At 43.5% G+C, this 10,692-nt stretch overlaps 2 protein-coding genes across 6 annotated transcripts in view; one reads left to right on the forward strand and one right to left on the reverse strand.

The window, feature by feature from the left end:
• The window catches only part of P4HA1 (prolyl 4-hydroxylase, alpha polypeptide I), a 90,811-nt gene extending 87,676 nt beyond the window's left edge, over positions 1-3,135 (reverse strand). For 3 of the 5 annotated variants that reach the window (XM_011928041.1, XM_011928026.1, XM_011928017.1), the window contains exon 1: positions 2,817-3,135. The gene's annotated coding sequence lies outside the window, so the exon portion shown is untranslated. The remainder of the gene's footprint in view (positions 1-2,816) is intronic. The other 2 variants (XM_011928033.1, XM_011928047.1) reach the window with 2 other exon arrangements.
• A 6,228-nt stretch (positions 3,136-9,363) lies between these two features.
• NUDT13 (nudix (nucleoside diphosphate linked moiety X)-type motif 13) overlaps positions 9,364-10,692 on the forward strand; it is a 39,836-nt gene continuing 38,507 nt past the window's right edge. Inside the window, exon 1 of the mRNA XM_011927979.1 lies at positions 9,364-9,605. The gene's annotated coding sequence lies outside the window, so the exon portion shown is untranslated. The remainder of the gene's footprint in view (positions 9,606-10,692) is intronic.

A 10,692-nucleotide genomic window follows, 5' to 3' on the forward strand; every position in this document is an offset into this window, starting at 1 on the left:
TATACTCATTTTATTTGGATTTTTTATATATATTCATATATTTATACACACACAACACATTATGGTTTAATTACAAGATTCAAGATCTCACTGCAAGAAAAGCAATAAAGCTTAATGCCAAGAGCCTGTGCAATTTATTTTTGTTTACTTCCAAGCCTGTTCCACTTTCATCATGGAAAACCAAAGATAAGTTACCATATATAGGAGAGAGCATGCAATGTGATATACTTTCACAGACTACACAATTTAGCAGTTTAACAATTCTAACAACCTATTAACTTTTGCTAAAACCCTTTTGGCAAAAATGTATTAGGGTCACCCACATATACGAGTCCAGTCAAACTTACATGCCCAAATCAATTTTCAGAAATATTCAATACTGCCTCAAGGCACCTAGATACCCTTAAAGAGTAGCTTCACATCTCTTACTTTTTAGGGGTTCTTATAATAGAGTTCATGGATGGACTTGAGTGGGGGAGCAGGAAGTGACATATAACATTCCATGAAGGGTGTATTTGCATTTTCTGACCTAGGAACACAGATTCCATCAGATTCTAAAAGGATTTCATGACCTTAAAATAGTTTGAGAACCACTATTATGTATCTCACAGGTCAATCAAAGAGCAATAATTATATCCTAGTTGATAACTGGTTACTAAGTAAAATAAAGCATTCCTTCCACAGAAAGGAAGGCTCACAAGCTTTATAGCTGTCCCAGCTCTTGCTGCATCCCTGGAATAAATGCCGTCTGAACTTAATTGCCCTACTGAAAAATACTGCTTTTCAGTATACAACTTCCTCTGCAGTAACAGAAAAAGTTAACGGCTGCTTGCCGAAAAGCCAAGATTCATCTGCAACAACCCAGAACACACAGGCAATATAAAACTTTTAATTGTCTTTTGCACTGTCTAATTTTTTTTGGCATAATTAAAAGTTGTACACATTTTTCATCTGTTTTACCATCTAAGTTACCAAAACACAAAATGGTGAATGTAATTATCCTCCTACCAAAGTCCTGGTTTTCAGTACTTCAAAATGAAACTCATTTCAAAATGTAAATAAAAACAGCACTATACATAAAAGAGAAATGATCCTTTTCCTAGTTAGTCTATGTAAATCTAACAGGCATTTGCCATCAGCTATCAAAAACAATGGCAGGACTTAAGGCACAACGTCCCAAAACCAAAACTGACTATGACTTTTATTAAAGGTAAGTGATAAAATCTGTTTCCCACACAAAGAAAAAAGCAAAATTTGAAGTTCACGTTTCAGATTCTTAAATTACGCTCACAAGCTTAAAAAAAAAATCACAGGGTGTGTATTCACATTTCAAATCAACATAAAATATAGTTGAGGTTGTTCACGTTCAGCTTCTTGAATACATCCTCTTAGGATACCCATTTTCTCCATAGAAACTTGATTTTAAAAAATCCCTTTAAAATGTTTAAATTAACTTCCAATGTTCCTGCTTTGCAGACTGAATTTTTCATCTGATTATTTTAGGAAAAGACAAGCCTCATTCATAAGCTACGTCTAAACCTAGAAATACGTTTCTAACCAGAACTTTAAAAAAAGAGAGTAAAAAATTGATGAAAGAACACTGCTGCCACGTCTTTGCCCCTCCCCCCCTTCACGTAGTGGCTATTTCATCCCCTCCGAGTGCATTCCAAGGGAAAGTCCAAGAACCACCGCTCTCGGAGAAACCAGAAACAGTTAAGTGGAAATTGGCAAGTCTCTTTGGTCTTTTAGATCAATTCCTACAAGAGGATCTAGCTGCTTCTTTTAACTCTTTTTTAAAGAAAACAGTGCAAAATTCAAAGAGTCTTCACTCAATCCGGAACGCGTAAGATGTTAGCATCTAAACATTGAATTTGTATTCAACAGATTAGATTATTTAGGAGAAAGAGACTCATAGTTATCATACCATCCTTCCTCCCCATTGAAACATACATCGGGGGCCGGCCATGTAATCCAACTCAAAATCCTCACACAACCATGTAATTTGTTGGACTGATGTGGACTTTTAAAAGCAACAAATTCTCGGGAGAGAGAGCCAGAGAGACACAGAGACAGAGATTGAGAGAAGAGCTCTTATCTCTTTTTTAAAAAAGTTGTGGGGAAGAAGAGGGAAGGAAGCTTCCCTGGCGACGAGGTGACCTGAGAGCCTACTTCCTCGGTGCTAGGAGCACAAAACTCGGCGCTCCGGGCTACGTCTGGCTGCTAATACTGCACCACTGCGCGCAACAGATGAGTTCAGCCGGAACTTTCTGGGGAGGTCCCCCCAGCTCCCGGCGACTTTCGATAGGGCAAAAATGCCTGGCGCGCTTCGGATTCAGCTCCAAGCCTTAAAATCCGCTCTCCACCGCCACATGCGAACCTTCTGCGGCAGTGGCGGTCAAAAACCCACGCCCCGCGTTCGCGTTCCCCTTAGCCTCGTTAGGGAGGACCAGGTGCAGGGGAACTTGGAAAAAAAAAAAATCAACAGGGTGATTCCTCCCCGGGAAGGAAAATTCAAGAAAGTCCTGGTCCCTGGGGCGGGGACTGAGGCTGCAGCAGCCCAAGCGGTCCGAGGCGCACCGAGGACGGAGGTGGCAAGGGGGGCAGGAAAGAGCAGGGTCGCCGGGAGTCGCGTGGCGCAGGGAGAGGGGCCGAGTCTCCCGAGGGGAAGGTACCGAGGCTGCTGTGGTAACCTGGGGAACCCCCGGCCCAGAAGTCCCACCACAGCTGGGAGGAATGGATCGACGCAGCCGTCCAAGAAGGTCCACGGCTGCCCCGTGGCCTCAGCCTCAGTCTCCGGGGTCGAGGGAGCGTCATACCTGGAAAGTGGGACAGGAGGGAGGAGCGCGCTTCAGTCCCCTGTCGCCTCCACTCGAGCGGCTACTTCCTGCCCTCAGCCCGCTGGCGGCACAACTGGGCAGCAGAGGGAGCCCGTTAGCCCTTTTATAACCTCTAGGCCGCGACGGCAGCGCCAGGGAGGAGGCGACTGCAGCCCTCGCTACGTGAGCTCGATCACACCAGCGCTCCGGCGACTGCGCAGGCGCCAAGCCCGGGCCTCCTGCTGCCCCCACCCGTGGCCGGCCCGTGGAGTCTGAGGCTGAGAGGAGTGGGTGGGACCGGCCGCGGTGGTGTGGGTAAGCGGCTCTGGGATGTAACGCGCCTGCGCAGGGTTCTCGCCCCGCCACCGTTACCGTAGTTACCACGGGGTTTCCCCGCTCCTGTTCAGTTTGCCTGTTTGATTTCAGGGCCCGCGTCAGGCCTAAGCGACGAGGCCACCAGCAATAAAGTATCTTTTTTTTTTTTTTTTTTTGACACGGAGTCTCGCTCTGTCGCCCAGGCTGGATCGCAGGGGCCGGATCTCAGCTCACTGCAAGCTCCGCCTCCCGGGTTTACGCCATTCTCCTGCCTCAGCCTCCCGAGTAGCTGGGACTACAGGTGCCCGCCGCCACGCCCGGCTAGTTTTTTGTATTTTTTTTTAGTAGAGACGAGGTTTCACCGTGTTAGCCAGGATGGTCTCGATCTCCTGACCTCGTGATCCACCCGTCTCGGCCTCCCAAAGTGCTGGGATTACAGGCTTGAGCCACCGCGCCCGGCCTAAAGTATCTTAAAATTGAGAAGAGGAACGTGGGAGTGTAGAAAATAAAACAGAATTTTTCTAGGGTGGAAAATAAGAGATTCTGTCTTGGTATCTCAGCTGTCTTGTCCCTAAAGGCTTTTTGCTTTGCTAAACTCCCTCTCACATCTCAGCACTCATTTTATACTAACCTTGCTCTATCTCCTACCTTTATACCTTATCAGTAGATAATAGACTGAGAGCTCTATTATCTGAATAGGGTCAGGTTATCTGAATTCAAATCCTGCCTCAGTCTTGTGTGTAACAGTAGGCGTTAACAACGTCTCCGTATCCCTTTACTCATCTGTAAAATAGGAATGACGGTACTACCCATCTCGTAAGCTGCTTGTGAGAATAAAATGAGGTAATGTATGTAAAGCACTTAACACATGCCTCACACACAGAAATGACTTGGTAAATATTAGATTTTCCAGTAATATTAATTTATATAAGGCACCCAATGTTGCGTTTGATCTTAGTCTAACATTTGCCTTAGTTATAAAGTAACCCCAAACCAACGGTTTCTTTATATCTCCCTGTACTATGAGGGAGAATACAATGAAGGAGATAATTTTTCCCTTGTCAGTGAAACAGAAAAATGAGTTGCTAAGACTTGTTATTCACTAAGAATTGTGGTTTCTAAAGTTTTCCATGTACGCTAAAAAGTATAGCAATAATTAACATTTGACTCTTTTTTTTTTTTTTTTCTGAGACAGAGTCTCACTCTGTCACCCAGGCTGGAGTGCTGTGGCCGGATCTCAGCTCACTGCAAGCTCCGCCTCCCGGGTTCACGCCATTCTCCTGCCTCAGCCTCCCGGGTAGCTGGGACTACAGGAGCCGCCACGTCGCCCGGCTAGTTTTTTGTAGTTTTTGGGTTTCACCGTGTTAGCCAGGATGGTCTCGATCTCCTGACCTCGTGATCCGCCCGTCGCGGCCTCCCAAAGTGCTGGGATTACAGGCTTGAGCCACCGCGCCCGGCCAACATTTGACTCTTAAAGGCAGGAGGTGAAGTTGATTACGTAGCTACAGAAAGAGAGAGGGTACTTTGGGAGCATGAGGCAACTAAAAAGTAGATATAATAATGTCTAAATCAATGGTTCTGAAAGTATAGTCAGGGAATCCATAAGGTCAAAATTATTTTCATACTAAGACTTTATTTGCCTTTTTCACTCTAGTAACAATACAGTGAGGTCTTCCAGAGACTATATGTCTGTGATATTGCAACAGATTGAACGCAGATGCGGATATGAGAATCTTCTATTAGCCCAGACACTGAGGAGATTTGCAGAAATGTAAAATAATGCCACTCTTCTCACTAAATTCTTTTGGTTTGGAAAATAGTTATTTTTCATTAAAAATATGTTATTAGGCCAAGTGAAGTAGCTCACACCTGTAATCCCAGCACTTTGGGAGGCCGAGGCGGGAAGATCACCTGAGCCCAGGAGTTCGAAATCAGCCTGGGCAACATGGCCAGACCCTGTCTCAAAAAAAAAGTTATTTATTTTATGTTAACATATATCAGGTTTATTATTGTTGTTTTAAATGAATATTTTACGTTTGTTTTAATTCTTAATATAGTAAATGTTGATAAACATGATCCACATAAAAGCTTTTTGGAGTCCTCAATACTTTTTAGGAGTGTAGAGTAATTATGCGACCAAAGAGGCAGGGCGCGTGGTGGCTCACGCCCGTAATCCCTGCACGTTGGGAGGCCAAGGCAGATGGATCACAAGGTCAAGAGATTGAGACCATCCTGGCCAATGTGGTGAAACCCCGTCCCTACTAAAAATACGAAAATTAGCTGGGCATGGTGGCACACACCTGTAATTCCAGCTACTCAGGAGGCTGAGGCAGGAGAATCATTTGGACCCAGGAGGCGGAGGTTGCAATGAGCTCAGATCGCACCATCGCACTCCAGCCTGGGGACAGAGTCAGACTCCATCTCAAAAAAAAAAAAAAAAAACTGCCTCAAATGGAGCTGTAATGAACATATTCACTGGCTCTATATGGAGCTGATTCTGAAAGTTGACAGTTTACTCAGTAATTAAAATGGCCGTAGACTTTGAAGCAGATTTACTGTGAAGCTAAGGAGGCTTCAACTTTAGGGGCCCTCATTTGCACTAGCCCTTTCCAAGTCCCTGGAGGGGTCCCTAGTAATATGTTTACACTGTCCTATGCTTTTGTAAAATTTGTAAAAGTAATGTATTTTAAACCACAATCTTTAGTCCTTAGTGACTTTCCTCCACCGTGTTTCTCTTTGTCTAGTGTTGGAGTGGCAAGCAAACATTTTTGAAATTTAGCTAAAGGGAAGTTGAGTTAGGAATACATTTGGTTTGAATTTACTGGGATATATTTTTATAACCCACAGTCACTTCCATGTGTAGTTAAGATATTGCCAGCTGTCCCAGTGGCTTCTAAGAATACTCCAATTGCCCATTGTGCTGATCCACCCAGCATTGTAAAACAAAGGTGCAGGGCCAGAACTCTTAAAGTTATTTTAATGTGTCCAATGTTCTAGCATCAAAAACTATGTGGATAGTAGAAGAGAAGCAGGGTTGAAATTTTGGGAACCTGAAGCTAATCTGTGGGAAATTATTCCAATTAATGGATGTATAAAATTGTAAAGATTTAGCATTTATCAACACCTAGCCAAAAAAGTTTGTTTTTGTTTTGTTTTGTTTTGTTTTTGAGAGACAGGGTTTCACTCTGTCACCCAGGCTGGAGTGGAGTTGCATGATCATAGCTCACTCTCACTGTAACCTCCAACTACTGGGCTCCAGCAATCCTCCCACCTCCCAAGTAGCTAGGACTACAGGCATGCACGACCACGTCCAGGTTTTCTGTAGGGTTTTGTTTTGTTTGCAGAGACAGGGTCTCACCATGTGTCCAGGATGTTCTTGAACTCCTGGGTTCAAGCAATCCTCCCGCCTAGGCCTCCCAAAGTGCTGAAATAACAGGCGTGAGCTGCGGGGCCCTGCCCCAAAAAGAAATTTATATTTTTTTTCTCAGAACTTGATGAGGACATCCACAACAAACTATAGTTTAAAGAAATCTGATGGGTCCTGAACTCTTTAAGTCATATATGAAATAATCTATTGGAAGCGGATGTGGTGGCTCTCCCAGGTAATTCCAGAATTTTGGGAGGCCCAGGTGGGAGAATCCATTAAGGCCAGAAGTTTGAGACCAGCCAGGGCAAGATGGTGATACCTTGTCTCTACAAAGAAAGTTTTTTTAATCAATTGGGTGATGTGTGTCTGTAGTCCCAGCTATTCAGGAGGCTGAGGCTAGAGGATCAGGATATAGGATGCAGCAAGCTGTGGTCTCACTACTGCACTCCAGCCTGGGCAAAAGAAAGAGACCCTGTGTCTAAATAAATAAATAGCTTATTGGAGATTTTTCCAAACTGGACAACAAGCCTAATAATGTATCTGACATTACCAAGAATGAGTTGTGAACTTTAACCAATCACATATGCTATGTGAATTAGAAGAGAAAGAGAGTCTGGGTTAGTAATCCAAGATTCATAGAATAAATATTTCTAGAACACCTACCTTCTGTGTCAAAGACACTGCTTACTGAGCTGTGGAAGATCAAACTTTAATTAGACAATCTCCACTTTTAAGGAGCTTATAATCTTTGTTGAAAAGAATTAAAACCTATACTGTGGCAATAGAAATTCACTCATCCAAAATAATTGCCTGCCCATATAAGCCAGACTATGCTAAGTGCCAGGTACATCATTCCTGCTGTTGTAGAATTTGGAGTCCTTTGAAGGAAACCTACAACATAAAAATGTATGTTTCAGCCGGGCACGGTGGCTTACTCCTGTAATCCAAGCACTTTCGGAGGCTGAGGCAGGTGGATCACCTGAGGTCAGGAGTTTGAGACCAGCCTGACCACTATGGTGAAACCCCACCTCTACTAAAAGTACAAAAATTAGCCAGGCATGGTGGTGTGCACCTGTAATCCCAGCTACTCCAGAGGCTGAGATAGGAGAATTGCTTGAACCTGGGAGGCAGAGGTTGCAGTAAGCTGAGATCACACCACTGCACTCTAACCTGGGCAACAGAGCAAAAAAGAAAAAAAAATGTATGTATGGACAACATTAAAAAACGCACACACACAAATATACATACATACACATTTGACAAGTGAAAATAATAAAGAAACCAGGCGTGGCTCATACCTGTAATCCCAGTACTTTGGGAGGCCGAGGTGGATGGATCACCTGAAGTCAGGAGTTCAAGACCAGCCTGGCCAACATGGTGAAACCCCCATCTCTATTAAATAAATAAATATATATATACATATACACACAAAAAAAATTAGATGGACATGGTTGCGCATGTCTGTAGTTCCAGCTACTTGGGAGGCTGAGGTGTAAGAACCACTTGAAACCGGGAGGTGGAGGTTGCAATGAGCTGAGATCATGCAGCTGCCCTCTAGCCTGGGTAACACAGTGAGATTCCATCTTAAAAAGAAAAAAAAAAAAAAAAAGGCTTGGCATGGTGGCTCACGACTGTAATCCCAGCACTTTGGGGGGCCAACGTGGGTGGATCATGAGGTCAAGAGATTGAGACCAGCCTGGCCAACATGGTGAAACCCGTCTCTACTAAAAATACGAAAATTAGCTGGGTGTGGTGGGCGGGTGCCTGCAGTCCCAGGTACTTGGGAGGCTGAGGCAGGAGAATTGCTTGAACCTGGGAGGCAGAGGTTGCAGTGAGCCAAGATCATGCCACTGCACTCCAGCCTGGCAACAGAATGAGACTCCCTCTCAAAAAATATATATATATGGCCAATAAGCATGTTTGGTGGGGCACAGTGGCTCATACCCGTAATCCCTGCACTTTGGGAGGCCAAGATGGGCGGATCGCCTGAGGTCAGGAGTTCGAGATCAACCTGTTCAACACGGTGAAACCCGGTCTCTACTAAAAATGCAAAAACAAAAAACAAAAAAATTAGCTGAGTGTAGTGGTGCACGCCTGTAGTCCCAGTTACTTGGGAGGCTAAGGCAGGAGAATCACTTGAACCCTGGAGGCGGAGGTTGCAGTGAGCTGAGATTGTGCCATTGCACTCCAGCCTGGGCAACAAGAGCAAAACTCCGTCTCAAAAAAAAAAAAAATGAAACCATCAGGGTGCTATGGGAAAGAATAATGCAAGGAACATGGCTTAAATTGATATCACAAGAAAAGTATCACTATAGAAATGACATTTAAACTGAGAACTGAATTAGCTAGATGAAGTGTGTGAATTTAGAGAGAGAGAACATTACTGTGTATCTTTATATGTGAGGTCCATGTAGCAACACACACATACACACACACACACACAACTTGGTGCATTTGAGGAGCTAAAGAAACTCAATGTGGCTGCAATGCAGTAAGGAAGGAAGGAACCCATATGAGAGGAGATTGGAGAGGTATGCAAAAGCTAGGTCATGCCGACCTGTTAAGTACTGTAACAAGTACAATGGGAAGGCATTAAAGTATTTCAAGCAATGGAGTAACCTTATGTTATTTACCTTTGACAGAGAATAAACTCAATGTAAGAGGATGGATTTACCTGTGAATGCCATGTCAGCGGAAGTGTGGATGGGCCTTGGGAGTAGAAGTGATAAAGACTTCTTCCTTGCTTATGAATAGGGACATGACAATCAAGACATAAGGGATTCTAGAATGTAGCTGAAACCAGAAACTACTCTACTCACTGACCTGCTGGCACTCTGGCATTGTGGGAGATGGCGGCAGTGAGGTAGCCAGACCACCTACGTCCTGTGGCCTCAATCGGGATGCTCACTGTGGTAGGCAGAATAATGGCCCCTCAAAGATGTCCACATCCCATTTCAGAAACCTGTGAATATATTACCATACATGGCAAAAGAACTTTGCAGATGTAATTAAAACTGGCAAAATAATGGTATCAACAACCAAAATAAGAATACTGGGGCTGAGCACAGTCGCTCATGCCTGTAACACCAGCGGTTTGGGAGACCAAGGTGGGAGGATCACTTGAGCTGAGGAATTTGAGACCAGCCTTAGCAACTTGGCGAGACTCTGTCTCTACAAAAAAATAGAAAAATTATCTAGGCATGGTGGTGCCCACTTGCAGTCTCAGTTACTGGGGAGGTTGAGGTGGTAGGGTTGCCTGAGGCTGGGAGGTGAAGGCTGCAGTTAGCTGTGATTGCACCACTGCACTCCAACCTGGGCAACAGAGCAAGATCCTGTCTCAAAAAAAATTAAAATAAAAATTGGGAAATTGAGCTGAGTCTGTAGAGAAGCTAAAAAGTTTGATTTTGAATCTTATTGGGTTTGAAATGACAGATGCCCTCACAAGGTTGAAACACAATCTTCCAATTTACTGTTTGTCCATATGAAGCAGATTTCCATATCATATTGTTCATTCACTCAAGAAATAGTTGTTGAACACTTGCAATGTGCCAGAAATTGTATTAGGTATTAGAATTATATTGGTTAATTTTGGTTTGTGAAAAATTATGAATACCATGACAGGTGTAGCAGATTCCATTTTCTCCTTTTCCATTTTCTAGCATCTTTCCTTAGTAATATATTCACTATACATTATTCTTTCAATATCAATAGTTTGAGTCCTGAATAGTAAATATTTTCTAGTTCTATAATTTATTGTGGGATATCTAACAGCTATTCTATCAACCATAGAAAATATTTATAAATTTTAAGAATATTTTACTCAAAACAATAGGCTACATTTTAGAAGAATGCTTCTGCTTATAAACAAACAGAATTTGAGTTGGCTATATGAAAGATTTGTAGACCTTGGCTGGTCCATGCATTCTTCCACCCAAATGAACTTATCAAGAGCTCAAACAAACCAGGCAAGAATGCCAGGAATCTCAGTTTTCTTTGGTGAAGCAAAACGCAGAGTTTAGAACCTAGAGTTCATTCAGTCACAAAATTACAGAAGTTGGTAGAAAGTATAACTTCTTTTTTTTTTTTTTGTATGTTTTAATAGAGACGGGGTTTCACCGTATTAGCCAGGATGGTCTCGATCTCCTGACCTCGTGATCCGCCCGTCTCGGCCTCCCAAAGTGCTGGGATTACAGG

Source organism: Colobus angolensis, unplaced genomic scaffold (genome assembly GCF_000951035.1).
Source record: "Colobus angolensis palliatus isolate OR3802 unplaced genomic scaffold, Cang.pa_1.0 Scaffold12, whole genome shotgun sequence".
In the NCBI taxonomy this organism is placed as follows: Eukaryota; Metazoa; Chordata; class Mammalia; order Primates; family Cercopithecidae; genus Colobus; species Colobus angolensis.